Genomic DNA, 16844 nt, shown 5'->3' with positions numbered 1-16844 from the left:
GAGTCCCCTCAAAATTCATATATTAAAGCCCTAACCCCCAGTACTCCAAAATGAAATTGTATCAGAGATAAGGCCTTTAAAGAAGTGATTAAGTTAAAAATGAGCGTTTGTTCTTTTTTAGGGTAGACCCTAATCCTGTCTGACTGGCACCCTTATAACAGGATATCTGAACACACAAGAGAGACCAGGGATGTTCACACACAGAGGAAAGACTGTGTGAGAACATGGTGAGAAGGCAGCCATCTGCAAGCCAAAGAGAGAGGCCTCAGGAGAAACCAATGCTGCCAACGCCTTGACCTTGGCCTTCCAGCCTCCAGAAATTTCTGTTGCGTAAGCCCCCCAGTCCGTAGTATTTTGTTAAGGCAATCCACACTGACTAATACATAAACCATCAAGTAAAAGGAGTGATCTGGAAGCAAGGCCCTAATACTAGGTTGAAGTTGACAACAACAAGAGCTGGTGTAGAACAGACAGCAAGGAATGAAGTCAAGATACAGGAGAAAAGAGTCTGGTTGCAGAGTCAAACCAAGAGACAAAAGAAATATACCCCTTGGCTTCCAGTCTGTGAAGGGATAGGGTGGGAGACATGGCTATCTCTTCCATTAGACAAGGATTCTGACAAATGCAATGCTAGAGAGTCCCCACTTCATTCTGTGAAATACAGTAGGAATGTGGTCCATTCTGGATTTTATGAGACGTTGGTGAGATAAGAGTATGACCTGTCGGTATGGCAAGAGATTAGGCAAAAGATTACTCAGGTTCTAATTAAGGCATATTTCCAGACATCTCAATGGTTACAACAGGGACGGAGGCTGACAGAATCAACTCAGGGAGGAAAGAGAGAGAGAGAAAAAGAGAGTAAACTAAGAAAGTAAGTGAAATACAAACCTGGGTACACCGAGAAATCCATAAATTTGACTGAGTTTACTTCAAAGTTCCTTGACTACTTCTGTATCAGGAAGGATAGCACTCAGAAATTAAGTTGATTACAGGAATCTAACATTACATTGACTGACGCCTGAGTCTGTGACTGTGAAATTTGTTTATCTCTTTGGCTAGCCCTGGGCATTGCATGGAGTGCTCACTCCACAAACACTGGTTGAGTGGTTGAGTGGGTGCAAGAATGTAGGGAGTATAAGTAAGAAATGCAAAGCTAGCGACTTTGTCAGTCACGGTGAGTTTCAAAATAAAGAAAAATGAACTCATATGAGTTGACTCTGTTTCTAATGTTGTTTCTGTATTATTCGAAAAGCATGTGAATTCAATGAAAGGCAGAAGATGAGATGTGTTTGAAAGCTGAATTGTGGCCCTAGACATATACTTGATATGGTTAACTCCCTGTGTTGACTGTGCATGTCTTAGGGAGGTAAACCAAGGATGTCTTTATGTAGACATAAAGTTATGTGTTTGTTACTGGGAAGTGCAGGAAAATAAATAAGTGAATTAATTAATTAAAATAAAGTCATGTGGATGTCATTAGCAGAATTGAGACCTTAAAAATAATCTATAAAGAAGCTCTCCATTTCCCATTTTCCTCCCCTTTTTTGTTTTTCCCTCCCAAAGAGTGAACCCCCATTCCTGTAATCCTAGTAGACCCTCCTCAGAGTTACCACGTTTTCTTTGTTAATCTTTGAGGCTGCCCTGTGTAACATGTTGCTTAGGCTAAAAAAAAAAAAAAAAAAAAAAATCCCTGCAGAAAGGATTAATCCATAGATATCATTTCTCATTATTCAAATAATTAGACATTATTTCACAAAATATATCTTCTTTGTTACAAAGAAGATGAGAAACTCATTCTCACCTACAGGCAGCCTCAGATGACTAGTAACACCAACTGGATTACTTAGAACCGATGTTTCTGTTGTGGGTGAGTTATTCCCAAGCAATTCAACAGTGTACCTCCTTTGAGCAAAAAACTACACCAGGGAGAGTGGGATATAGAAAGATAAACAAGATATGGCTTTTGACCTGCAGGGGCTGACAATCAAGAGAAAAGACACATATACAAACACTGCTAAAACTAATCAGATGATGAAAAGCACCATAGTCTAATGCAGGCAAGAGCTGAAGGAGTTTAAGGAGGCAATGATTGATTCTAAATGAGGATGAAGGAGAGTCTTTCCTGAGGAAATTGTATTTAAGTTTGAGAATTCTAGGGCAAAACTCAATTCCTGATGAGAGACCTATTTTCACATTGGTAGTTTGAGATTCCTGGTCAAGACTGAAAAACCTTCAGTTGCAGAGGAAAAACATGAGTGTCATGTTAACTTATCTTGATGCCTAATTCTTCTGAAATTAAAAACCCAGAGAGGCATAGTTATCCAGGTTTATTAAAAATAAAGCCTCAGTGACTCATGAGTAGTTTCGTTCCACTTACTTTTTGAAAGTCAATTTTAACGGAAATATTACAAGATAAATATTAAGAGATTGCTTCAGGGCAGCCCGCCTCAGAAATCTGAAGCTGCCACTCTCAATATGTCAGACATTGCCCACTGTGATTTCAGAGCAGCCACTGACTTTTTTTTGCAGCTGTTATGTACTGCACTGACATGGTTCATTGAGTGCCACAGAACACCTTGTACATGTGCGTGTGTGTGTGTGTGCATGCGCGTGTGCTTGTGTGAGCATACGTGTGTTCTGATACAAGATTTGAAACTGAATGGAAAACGATGAACTTCAAATAATAGCCCTAAGAAAAGATAAGCCTAACAAGGAATAGTCTGGTTCTTCTTGACTTAGAAATTTGCTATAACTGTTAAATTACACAGGGATCCAGACGAGCCAGCTCCCGAAACTAAACACACATATTTGGAATTGTTTTCCACAGTCTCCATGGCTACCCCTGGGGTTGCCTAGTCTTCTCAGAACCTTGTTTTCACACACATGAAGGAGTGCAACCACACCACCCACAGACTTCAAAATTTACACTGGCTCCTCATTCAGTTAAGGATCTTTCCTAAATTGCCTTCCTTGTTATTTTGAATTTTCTCCCTGACCTTCCTCCAGTTCCCTGAAATGGCTTCACCTCTGTCAGCTTCTCCCTCACTCTGTGGCTTCAGTATCAACCATCAAGTCCTGGAGAGGACTGGCTTCCTGTTCCACCAATAAATCCCTGTCAGCTGAGGCGGGTGCATAGCGAGAACTCTCCTTGCTGCCTTTTTTCCCAGCCCAATTCTTCCTGCTCATCCCTACCAAATTCTTTTTCTCCCAGAGAGGTTTTTATGACATCCTTGCTCCAAATCCATTTACAAGATTCAGTCCAAAATCATCAGCTGGATATAATGGACCCCCCACAATCTGGCATCTTAAACCTTATCTACTGCAATTGCTCTTGCACCTTGATTCCAGTTAGCAATGCCTGTTCTCTATTTTAAACAATGATTAATTTATTCAACTCTATTTGTTTGCTCAAACTATTTTCTTGCCTACAATAGCCTCCCAACATTTTTCCACTCAATGTAAGTACAGTTAATGATTGTTATTTGTGGTAGTTATGTTCTATAAAGTCACCTTGGACACTTAATTAGTGAATACGAAACAAATGCTCTTAGAGGAAATACAGGGTTAGGTTCCTTCCAGCCTCTGGTCACAACATTTTTGTCAGTTGATCAATACATAACCTTGTTTTATGTGTGTTTCTGTTTAACAACATCATATTTAACATATATAGTGTTATTTCATTAACGTTGATCTTACAACCAACAGCACTGTGACCATGCCTGAATGAAGCTTATCTAACACAACATTTTCTCCACAAGACACATCACAGTCCCCTTGTGGTTAGGAACACTAGACAGCACTCCAACACTATGCTTGGGGGATGTTTAAACAGGGAAATCATCAACAAAAAGTACAAAAATGCTAAAAGTCTGGCACTAAGTAGACTGCAAGAAGGACACTTGTTTATAGCATGAGAACAGAAATAAGGCAGAGTGTCACCTTGTTTGGCCTCAGCTAGGAGTGTGCCCGTTGGGCGAGTGAACTCTTTCACCCCTCTGCATATGACCTCAAATGACTGCAAATGGATCACAAGTATTGATTTGAGGGTTGCAAATAAACATGAGCAGTTGGCAAATTTCAAGTAATGAAGATCAAGCATATTACCTATTTATTAAGGAGGCCCCAGAGCTGCAGAAATAGTCTTGGACTTTAAGTGAAAAACTTGGATGTGAGGACTCATTACTACCTGTGTGAAAGTTAGCCAGTATTTCCTCTCTCTCGAGGCCTAAGTTTCCTCAACTTTAAATGGCAGTAAAAACGTGAAACTCAAATAAGAGATGATGTATGTAAAATCCACGTTTCCATAAAGCACTATATGAATGTGAGGTGGTATGAAAGGCCCCTGTCTTCCACAAAAACTTTCATGATTACTCTAGCCTGTTTGATCTCTACCTCCCTTGAATTCAGAGCAATTATTACTTAAAATGCTAATTTGTCATTTAATTAGTCTTTTTCACATTTTGTACTTCCTCAATTTGTATGATTATTTAAATTTTTACTTCTCTAACAGATGATGAGTTTCTTGAGGACAAGGAACTGTTGTTTGTTTGTCTCTTCCACACCTGAGCAATTCTATTCATAAATGAATGCATAAATGCAAAGTCCACGTAAACCATTCCACAGACTTCTCTCGGAATCCTGATGGCAGGAGAATGTGGTTTACAAATAAGCGGCATCCTTCATCATGCCAGGCTAGGGCTCTCAGCATCTAACTGGCAAGCAGTTAGACCATCAAACTTTTGAAAACTGCTTGCAAAAGAGCTTATCTTTCCCTGGAGATAATTACCTGGCACCGAACCAAAGCCACTTATATAAAAGTTAAGAAAGTTCAGTTAACTTTCTGATAGCTTGTATGCTTCAGCTTTTGATTTTTTAAGAGACAGGGGTCTATGCTATGTCACCCAGGCTGGAGTTGAACTTTTGGGCTCAAGTGATCTTCCCACCTCAGCCTCCCAAGTAGCTGGGACTACAGGCGTGCACCACCACACCTGGCTTGCTTCAGCTTTTAGACAGAGACCAACATCAATTTTGCTAACCTCAGAAGAGCAAATCTTCTCATAGTGCAGATGACCTACAACTGAGATTTTGCCCTTCATGAAATTGCTATGAAGTTTTTTTTTTCTTTCAGATATTCAACATTCATTAAACTGCCTCTGATTTAAATTAATGTTTGGGTGTTAATTAGAGCCCAAACATCCTGATACTCTCCCCTTTCCTAATAATTTATGCTGTCTTCAACCCCTTCCAATTCCTATTTACAGCAGCCCACTTTCACATAATTCCATGATGGAAAAAGCTGGAGAGACAAAAGAGAGAGGTGATATTCAATGGAAAGCCACCAGTCTGGTATAATAGGGGAGGATCACATCACACGGATAGCTCGTGACATGCTCTTGGCTGTTGGTCGATCCTTCTACTTTCTCAGTGATTTATTCAAGGGATCTGCTTTGTTTCACTTGCAAACTATTTTAACATTGCTGTGGATAAACAGAGTGTCACCAGATTTCCCGTCTTTCCTGGGTCATTTTTCCTGGTTATATAAATGTTTGTCTTAATCCTCCTTCTTCCTCTGCACTTTTCAAAATGTTTTTTTATGCTTCTAGTCTGCACAGGGTCAGTGTGCTAATTACCAAATGAGATGAAGATGAAAGAGTCTCCATATTCACAGGCCAGAGAGCTGGCTGTAGTCTTTAGGCAGCATCATATTTTTTAAATAACATTCATAGTTATCCATCCAGGCACCCTTCACCCTCACATGTTGTTTCAAATTGTTAACCGACAGCTCCAAATAGGCTCAGAGCAGAAAACTCCACGTCAAGGATCCAATAATGGCTGCTTCTGCTTTTGTGGTTTTCAGAAGTGGGGGAGGTGGCAGGCAGGTATGCTGATTTATCAGCATGTTTTCTTCATCTCTAAACTTGTACACTGGGGGAGAAGTCTAGGTTAAATGTGAACGCTTCACAGTTTTCCCACCATCTGAACTGTGTTATATTTGGCAAATAGTTTTCTGGAAGGGGAACAACGCGTTAAGCTCTGGCCATGACATAGTTTGTGATAAGCTTAACTGAATTCAAGAAGGAACGGTCTATGCCAACTGTTCTTACACTCTTTCAATTTCTCAGGCATCCAGGGAAGAAAAATAAAACCCAAACAAAGCTTGAATATTTCAAAAGAAATTTGACATATCAACTGTATTAATTAATCCTGATACTGTTCTGAAACAACTTTAAAACTGTAAACAATCTTGATTATTTCCAGAGAGAAATATTTAGACTAAAATATTCATGATCAAAACAGGTTTAAAAATCCCATTAACTTGGGTTTTTAAAAATATTCCTTTCAACTCCAAAGTGGACAGAAAAAAAAACAGGGCATTTTTTGCTATAAATTAACATAGTGGAAATAATCACACACATTAAATTTCCTGTTTCTTTATGAGAACTGCTTATATTTTTGTGAGCTTCACTACCAGAACATTTCTATTTCAAGTGTTGAATGATAGAGACTAAAAATTCTATAACCTAAAATCTAGCAGCTTCCATGTTTTTCTCAACTAAGTACAGCATACCTTTCGCTGAGGGGAATAATTCTAGTGGTAAGGAGATGATTCATTCTTGAGCAACCAACCTCCGCATTCCATTTTATCTTTAGTAAGGCTGACAGAAAAATGATCTTTACTCAACAATGTTTAGTACATGGTTCAAAAAGAAAATACCTATAGAAACTTTTCAGGCCCACAGCCATGTTATTTCTAATGATTTTAGAGTATCTTAGAAGTAAGGCCAGATATCACAAAAATGACATAGGCCAGCTTACATAAATCAAATTTTTTTTTCATTTAGCATTACGGTTGCAGTGTTTGTTGCATAACAAAGAAACTCTCTTCTAGGTAGGTAAGTGGACAGATACCAACTCAGGTAGGACTTAAGAGGTGTAAGATATTGGAAGGGTGCACATTAAAGTGAGTATGAAGGGAAAATGCCTTTGAGATTCTGATAAAAATTATGAACTTTGTTTCTTAAAAAGATGATTATATGTACAATTTGGCAAATGTGCAGAAGATTTTTTAGTTCATGAAACTCATCTATAGGATTGTAACAGTTTGCAGACCTCATACTAAGAATCCCAGAACAAAAGCATTTTCCTCTAGTAAAAAGCAAATGTCTCTAATATCCAGAATCTACAAGGAACTGAAACAAATTTACAAGAAAAAAACAAACAACCCTATCAAAAAGTGGGCAAAGGATATGAACAGAAACTTCTCAAAAGAAGACATACGTGTGGCCAGCAAACATATGAAAAAAAGCTCATCATCACTGGTCATTAGAGAAACACCAATCAAAACCGCAATGAGATACCATCTCATGCCAGTTAGAATGGCAATTATTAAAAAGTCAGGAAACAACAGATGCTGAAGAGACTGTGGAGAAATAGGAATGCTTTTACACTGTTGGTGGGAGGGTAAATTAGTTCAACCATTGTGGAAGACAGTGTGGTGATTCCTCAAGGAGCTAGAACCAGAAATTACCATTTGCCCCAGCAATCCCATTACTGGGTATATACCCAAAGGATTATAAATCATTCTACTACAAAGACACGTGCACAAGTATGTTTATTGCAGCACTATTTACGATAGCAAAGACTTGCAACCAACCCAAATGCCTATCAATGATAGACTGGATGAAGAAAATGTGGCACATATACACCATGGAATACTATGCAGCCATAAAAAAGAATGAGTTCATGTCCTTTGCAGGGACATGGATGAAGCTGGAAGCCATCATTTTCAGCAAACTAACACAGGAACAGAAAGCCAAACACTGTATGCTCTCACTCATAAGTGGGAGTTGAACAATGAGAACACATGGACACAGGGAGGGAAACATCACACACTGGGGCCTGTTGGTGGGTGGGGGGCAAGGGGAGGGATAGCATTAGAAGAAATACCTAATGCATGTGGGGCTTAAAACCTAGATGATACATTGATAGGGGCACCAAACCACCATGGCAATGTAGCAAACCTGCACGTTCTGCACGTGTACCCCAGAACTTAAAGTAAAATTAAAATAAAAAAGCAAATGCCACTGAATGAAACAACTTCAAATTGTTTGAATCATCTGTACATATTGATTTTCTTTCAATGAATTCTTATTAAGCACCTACCCTCACATAAAGCACTGTACAAAATGCTGTACACCCTTAGGCTGTCTCAGCGGAACCTCAACATCCAAAAGCAGGCTTGGATAAGAGGCAGTGTATTGCTTTACAGTAATGGAATTATTGTAACCAAAGGATTTTGTTGTTGTTTGTTCTTGTTGTTGTTATGCTCAAGTTTAATTTTTATACTTATTTTTTAAAGAAAGATTTCTTCAAGCCCAGAAAGCACGTTAACTTTTAATTATGAAATTACTCACTGACTCAGTCAAGGGAGCATTGTTATCAGTTATCCTTTTGTATTCATCAAGGTTCTCCACGGAAACAGAACAAATATAATATACATAGATATATCAAAAGAGAGGTATTATGAGGAGTTGGCTCATAAAATTACAGAGGCTGAGAAGTCCTACAAACTGCTATCTGCAAGCCAGAGGCCCAGGAAAGCCAATGGCGTAGTTCTGGTCCAAACTCAAAGGCCTAAGAACCAGAGGAGCCAATGTTCCATGTCCTAGCTTGAGTCCAAAGGCTCAAGAACCAGGAGTACCAATGTCCAAGGCCAGAAGAAGATGGATGTCCCAGCTCAGAGTAAATTCACTCTTCCTCTGCCTTTTTATCTAACCTGGCTCTTAGCAGATGAGACGATCACCACCAACATTGATGAGAGTGATCCTTTTTTTTTCCTTTTCTAATTTTAGGTTAAATTCACAAGGGGATGATCTTTACTCAGTCTCCTGGTTCAAATGCTGATCTCTTCCAGAAACACACGTACAGACATACCAGAAATAATGCTGTATCAGCTCTCTGGGCATCCCTTAGCCCAGTCAAATTTTCACATAAAATTAAGCACCACAAAGTGTCTGCAAAAATCCTCACTGACTCAATATGAGGAACATTATTATCAGTTACCTATTCCAAAATCTGGGCTCAAACCTCATTCAATATTGCCTTCAGCTATGCAATAGTACCCATAGTTCTGTTGGAAGCATAGTCAGAAAGAGGCTTTCAGAGTTTCACTTAGATCAGATGCTTGACTTCTGGTCCTGCAATACAAGCAATTTTAGAGAGCAATGCCTGCAAATGAAGGAAATGAAAAAGCTGCTGATTCCTAGCAGACCGCAAAACACAAATTTAACACTTAACATTAAAACCCTTTAGCTGAGAACTCCCAAGATTCGTTCAGCTGTTTCTACTACCTTTGGACATGGAATTTCAACATAAAAAAGCATTTTTCAGGTAGGTGGGTTTGAGCCCTGTCTCTACATACTATTTCTTGGCTCTGTAACCTCGGGCAAGACAGTCAACATTTCAAACCCCATAGGATCCCCATCATGGAGGCTCTGGTAAAGACTAACTCTTCTAAAGGGTTTAGTGCAGTACCTGACAAAGAGAAGCATTCTACAAATAGAACTCTTTTTCTTTTCTTTTTTTTTTTTTTTTTTTTGAGACAGAGTTTCGCTCTTGTCGCCCAGGCTGGAGTGCAATGGTGTGATCTCGGCTCACTGCAACCTCCGCCTCCCAGGTTCAAGCAATTCTCCTGCCTCAGTCTCCCGAGTAGCTGGGATTACAGGTATGCACCACCACACCCGGCTAATTTTGTATTTTTAGTAGAGACGGGGTTTCTCCATGTTGAGGCTGGTTTCAAACTCCTGACCTCAGGTGATCCGCCCGCCTCGGCCTCTCAAAGTGCTATGATTACAGGTGTGAGCCACCACACCCGGCCTAGAACTCTTTTTCTTGTCTTACATTACCCCCACCAATCTTTCCAACCTCTGAAATTTAGATAGGATCTGGCTCAGAAAAAAATAAAATTTGTTCAAAGTCACATAGCTAACATGTCTAGAAGCTCAAACTGGACACTAAGTCTCTTCATCCTTTATCAGCAAGCACGCTACTAAATACAATGTGGGTGCATATAAACGTGCACAGGCAAACTGTTCTAAACATTGCTGGCACTGTCATAAATAGAACAGGGTCTTTGTTTTCAGGATGGAAGAGGGTCCAGTGAGAGAAACCTCAGACATGCACATGTTTATGTGTATAATGTAATTCTTCAGCAGTAAATACAAGCCCACGGGTCTCTAGGAGAAAGAATGTGGAGGATTGGGTCGGCAACAGTTTTCCACAAACAGTGACACTTGATCTGAGCATCAAGGTACACTGAACACATCTGAAGTCAGAACACCAGGATAAAATTACTCAGTCACTTATAAGCAATGAAACTTTAATATTTTCCTTAATATTTTCCAAGTGATAGTTTTTCATTTGAAAAGTAGGGGTAATAACATCCACCTCACAGAATTGCTGTGAGGGTTAAATTAAGTAATTTTGGCTAAAGCCCTGATCATCATATAATTCATCGTCCAAACGAGGATCCATTTGAGAATATAAGAAGATACTATTAAAAATTACACCAGGACAAGGGGCATAAACCTAGGCACATGGTCACCCAATTTATCATGTTATCTAGTACAAAGATAATATTCAAAATATATCAGTTCTTTTCTTTGTTCCTGAGTCTTGAACAATGTAATTTCTCAGGCAGAGGAGAGGGGGAAAATATGTAACCGACAGAGGAAACTCAATGAACAAATGAGCATTCCAATATAAAATGTTATGAAAAGTTTCACCTCGTTTACACAATCACATAATTATAAAATATTACAGCAGGGAAGAATTGAGATGTTATTAATCCAAACACTTCATCTTAGAGCTTAAGGAAATGAATCTCCAAATGGTTAAATGACAGGGATATTTTGTTTCATAGCCAAGATCAGCACCTAGATTTTCTGACTGCTCACTCAGGGACCTCACCATCCCTCATGTCTAAGAAAGATTTCTCCTAAACCAGAGCTGTTATAGAAATGAAAGTAAATCCGTAACTCTCCTCAATAGCTTATCTCACAGTTCTTAAATTCTTACTGATTCAATTCAACCAACTGCAATTCCAACTAGTACTGTCTTTGGGGACGATGAGTAAAACTAGCAGCTCCCTTAGCCAAAGAAGAGGAGTGATTTTACTCTCCTATCTGTTATTTATTGCTACATTATGAATGAACAAATATGTTCTTCCTCATTTATGTAACATATTTCCTTTGAATTTGGAGATGTCATTTGTAAAATATATTTAATAGAGCAAACAGTTTAAAAACAGAAGTTCAAAAATAATGCACTTCACATTGAACTAGTTCTTCCAACTGATGAAATAACTCTCTAGGGCAGAAATTATTAATATTTTTTCTGCACAGCATGAGTGAACTAGCAGATATACATCATCATCATTAACAGTGGCTCTCAAAAGGGGATGGAGGATAGAAGAATTTTGGGGAGATGTGTATAATTTTTTCTCAAAGGTCCCCAAATTATTCTGGTACTCTCCTGATATCCTCCCTACATCCCCCCAACACACACACACCCCAAGCCATTTTTCATAATTCTGGAAGTAAGTTGAACATTAAGAATGTTTCCACCTGAAAAATAAGTTGGAGAGAGAGAGATTCCCATCTGTGTTTTGTTGGATCATTGAGACCTTGCTCAATAGTTTCCTCTCTAAAAGTTTTACAGTCTCATCCTCCAAGCAGTTAATTACTCAGTCTCCTGTGATCCAAGAGCATTTGCATTCACCCCTATTACTGGCTCAGCCATCCTATTATAAAAATTGCTCAGGTCTTTCTGCCCAGTAGATTGCTACCCAGAGATACGTACTGGGCTACATATTGCTCTGTAAACTCAGTCACAGCCTGGCACATAGTAGGAGCCCAAATAATCTCCCACTGAAGGAATTATACCAGGTGCCTAGGAAACAATACACTAATACAGAATAATACTTAGGAATGTTTTTAGCACAAAAGAGATGGTTTGTGTATAAACACTGTAAGTCCTTTGGAAGATAGTGCAAAACTACAAGATACAATTCTCTATGGTATGGCAAATTGCTACACTGCTTTCTTTAAATGGTACTTAGTGGCCTAGAAGCTAATGTCTCTCCCAAAATGCCCGGCCCCTAGAGAGTCACTTAATGTAGCTAGAAGCATTTGAGTTATTTCATTACATGAAATCATTTTGGTTTTAAAAGTGCTGCACACGAGTATTTCTTATCTTACTGAGCTCATTATTTGTAACCTCGGGGAAATGATTTAAAAAAAAAACTTGTATGATAGAGAAATGAGAGAGAGAGAGTGAGAGAGAGAGACAGAGAGAAAGCTAAGGTCTGTGAAAGAAAATGTTTAGGAGGTAGAGTAGGAATGAGGGACTACCCAAATCCAGTCTATTAAATTAACCACATGAAGATTCTAGGCTCTCAGGCCTTGAGAGAATGCCTGATACTCAAGAAAAATTTAACTAAATATGTATATTATTGGCTTTCATAAACATGCTTTCTGGTTTACAGAAGTGACAAATAATTGCTAGATGATGTGGACAAAGAAAGGACTACGATATACACAAAGTTTAAATTTCACTTACATGATTTCTCACAGAGTATAAAAAGTTGTCAAATTCGGTAAAATAATTGCTGGATTTTAGGTCCTATAGCTGTTTTATTTTCCTTATGGTCAAACTGAGTGGACATAGTCATTCAGCTGTTGGTGTACTGATATTAATTTATTAAAATCCTTTATAACTGTGTTGTGCAAAAATAAATAGCAAGCAAACTTCCTTGTGCTATCAGTAGAGGTTTAAATTCAAAAACTTGTTCTTCAAAGCACCAAATGTAGTCACTGATGTCACAATAAAAGGATTTTAGTATCACGTCCAATACTACCACCACCTCCAGGAAATAAAAAATAAAAGCACATTTTCAATCTATTGGTTGAATCATACACCAACATATTCATTTTATCACTGAATGTGTTTGTTCCAAACTGTCTCTCAGAGTTTTATGAGTCTAAAATGCACATTTCAAGATGTGTAATCTGAATTATAAACATTCAGGCAGTATACTCATATATTATTAATTGCTTTTTTTGTTTTTTTTTTTTGTTTTTTTTGAGACACAGTTACTCTGTCATCCAGGCTGGAGTGCAGTGACATCATCTCAGCTGACTGCAGCCTCCATCTCCATCTCCCGGGTTCAAGCAATTCTCCTGCCTCAGCCTCCCAAGTAGCTGGGACTACAGGTACCCGCCACCACACCCGGCTAATTTTTGTATTTTTAGTAGAGACGGGGTTTCATCACGTTGGCCAGGCTGGTCTTGAACTCCTGACTTCAAATGATCCACCCTGGCCTCCCAAAGTGCTGGGATTTACAGGTGTAAACCACCATGCCTGGCCTTATTAATTCCTTATTAAAGAGATACCTGAAGAGTATCCCTGTGTTATCAATGACTTCCACTGATATCATCAGCAAGCAATTATTGAGCTGCTATTATATCTAATTGGGCTACTAGTTGCTATAAGTAACTGTGAAACTTGATTTTAGCCTCAAGGAGTTTCCATCACTATCTATCTTAAAGAAAGAAATGTACGGCAGAGGAATTAAAATACTCGAGCCTGTTTGTCCTAAGAAGAAGGAATCTTTTATCTTATGTTAACATTTTAAAATATACTCAGTCTCCCTATTGATGACCCTATGAGTTTACGTTTTTTTCTTTTTTATTTTAGTGACTATTATATAAATATGAAACTAGTAATCTATTGCATAAAAACTTCTATATATAATGATGGATTCTCCAGGGAGCTGAATAATGGTACAAACATTTTCAGGCTTTAGAACATAGATCATATGTTCTATTGGCTGCAGAGAGATATTTTGCCTTTCAAGCTGTGGATTTCTATTTTTAATTCAACATTGTGTCTCCCACCATCTGCCTACTACATTGTTGTAAGCACTGCAGTTTTTTTGTTTTTGTTTTTGTTTTTCTTGAGATGGAGTTTTGCTCTTGTTGTCCAGGCTGGAGTGCAATGGCACAATCTCAGCTCATCGCAACCTCCGCCTCCCATGTTCAAGCAATGCTCCTGCCTCAGCCTCCCAAGTAGCTGAGATTACAGGCATGTGCCACCATGCCCGGCTAATTTTGTATTTTTAGTAGAGATGGGGTTTCTCCATGTTGGTCAGGCTGGTCTTAAACTCCCGACCTCAGGTCTGCCCACCTTGGCCTCCCAAAGTGCTGGGATTACAGGCACAAGCCACCATGCCCGGTCAGCACTGCAGATTTTTTAAAATACGAGTATGTTCCCTGCCCTCAAGAAATCACAGCCTTCAGAAGGCTAATAAATAATAATAGTCTAAAGAAGTTGGCAAAGACCAAACTTCATGCCTTTTTATGCTCTTCTATTTCTTTCTCAGAGAATGGCCCCATCATCTACTCAGCCATCCCAAGAATTATTGTAGACTCATTCCTCTCCTTTAATCCAAACATTTAAACAGAGTGCAAGCTCTATTAAGTCCACCTTCTTAATTCCTCTTGAAGCAATTTCTACTACAACGGCCATGTCTCAGATCTGCTTCTCTATCCACCTGGAATGGTGCAATAATCCCTGTATTTATCAGAATTGTTTTAGTAGGAAGGAACAGAAACCTAACCAATATAGCCTAAGGAAACAATGGGGAAGGGAGAAAATTTTCTGAAAGAAGGAAAGTTGGGTAGTCCATAAAACGAAAAGAATAACTGTGGGATCCAGTGCAATTAAGCACACAGTGCCTAGTAACCAGGACTCTCTCCACCTGCTGTCTCTGTTTCAGTGAGGACTATGGTGTTTTTCTGTCCTACTGCAATCAGTTTACCTGGGCATCAGGAAAGAAGGCTGTCCTGGGCTGCAGAGTCTTCTCCCACATCCTCCAAAATTAATGTCTACCCAGAACCTGTAAATGTAACCTTAATTTGAAACAGTGTCTTTGCAGATATAATCAAGTTAAGATGAGATCATACTAACTTAGGGTGGGCCCTAATTCAGTGACTGGTATTCTTCTAAGAAGAGGGAAATTTTGGACAAAGAGACATCCGGGAAGAAGATGGCCATGTGACAATGAAGGCAGATATTGGAGTGATGCATCTAGAAGCCAAGAAATGCTAAAGATCGAAGGGAACCCACCAAGCTGGAAGATACAAAGAAGAATCCTCTTCTGCAACCTTCAGAGCACCACCCTGCTGACACCTTCATTTTGAACTTCTAGCCTCCAGAACTACGAGAGAATAAATTTCTATTTTAGAAGCCACCCAGTTTGTGGTATTTATTTCCTAATGCCATAGGAAACCAATATAACAGCCAGAGGAAGACCCAGGTTTTCGTCATTTCAGTTTAGAAATCCTAAAAGAAAGAGAATGCCTCTGTCTTCCATATAAGCATATTTTAAAATTCTAACCTCAGAATCTGATGGACCTAACTACAGTCACACACTGTTGCTTGGACAGATCAGAGTGCCAAGGGATGGGACACCATCACTGCCCATGCCTAGGAAATGTATGCCTCTCTCTGACTGCAGAGTCAGGAGTAGGGAACTGTGACTGGAAGTTTTCCCAAAAAATCAACTGGAGTAGGAGAGGAGCAGTTACTAAGCCAAAAAGGGAAGGGTTCTGATACCAAAACGGGGCAGGGATGCCAAGCAAACAAACTGACATCAACTATGGCCTCATAGGTTCTCTCTCCGCATCTGACCTTGTCCCCCCACTAGTCCACTGCCAAGGCTCTGCTGGACTAGTCTTCCCCAAAGGCATCTCTCACCATATGGCCTCCTCAAAATCTGTTAACAGTTCCCTTCAATTTTTAGAGTAACAGATATCATTATCTTGCTCCTGACTCCTGTGCCACCCCCAACACTCCCCACACTTCCAGCCAGAACAAACCTCTCACAGTTGCCGCCACACTCCAGGAAATTTCAAACTTCCATCTCCTTGCTCCTTCCTGGAAGTTTCTTTCTACTTTCCCCACTTTGTTCATTCCTGTTCATCCTTTTTTATTACTATTGTTATACTTTAAGTTCTAGGTACATGTGCACAATGTGCAGGTGTATTACATACGTATACATGTGCCATGTTGGTTTGCTGCACCCATTAACTCCCCATTTACATTAAGTATTTCTCCTAATGCTATCCCTCCCCCTGCCCCCCACCCCCCGACAGGCCCCAGGGTGTGATGTTCCCTGAGAACTAGAAATACCATTTAATCCCGTTACTGGGTATATACCCAAAGGATTATAAATCATGCTGCTATAAAGACACATGCACACGTATGTTTATTGCGGCACTATTTACACTAAAAAAGACTTGGAACCAACCCAAATGTCCATCAATGATAGACTGGATTAAGCAAATGTGGCACATACACACCATGGAATACTATGCAGCCATAAAAAAGGATGAGTTCATGTCCTTTGCAGGGACATGGATGCAGCTGGAAACCATCATTCCGAGCAAACTATCATAAGGACAGAAAACCAAACATCGCATATTCTCACTCATAGGTAGGAACTGAACAATGAGAACCCCTGTTCATCCTTTTAAGATTGCACTCAACTATCAGTAGTAACTGCTTCTCTACTCATCACCTTGAAAGAGGAAAGATTCCCTTGTCCCCCTCGCCGGGCTGCAAAGGGGGTGTGGCTCACTTCTTCAGTGCCCCGCTGCTCAAACCTCTAGGGGAGTATACAGACAGGCAGGTTGTGGGGCTCCGACCCCCACAGTGTCTAGGGGTGAATGTTTACAGCTCCTGAAGCCCCAGTGCCCATGTACTACAGGGTGCTCTCTTAGTTT

Source organism: Gorilla gorilla, chromosome 10 (genome assembly GCF_029281585.2).
Source record: "Gorilla gorilla gorilla isolate KB3781 chromosome 10, NHGRI_mGorGor1-v2.1_pri, whole genome shotgun sequence".
Taxonomy (NCBI): Eukaryota; Metazoa; Chordata; class Mammalia; order Primates; family Hominidae; genus Gorilla; species Gorilla gorilla.
The sequence above is the reverse complement of the archived record's forward strand: the minus strand, read 5'-3'. Positions refer to the sequence as shown.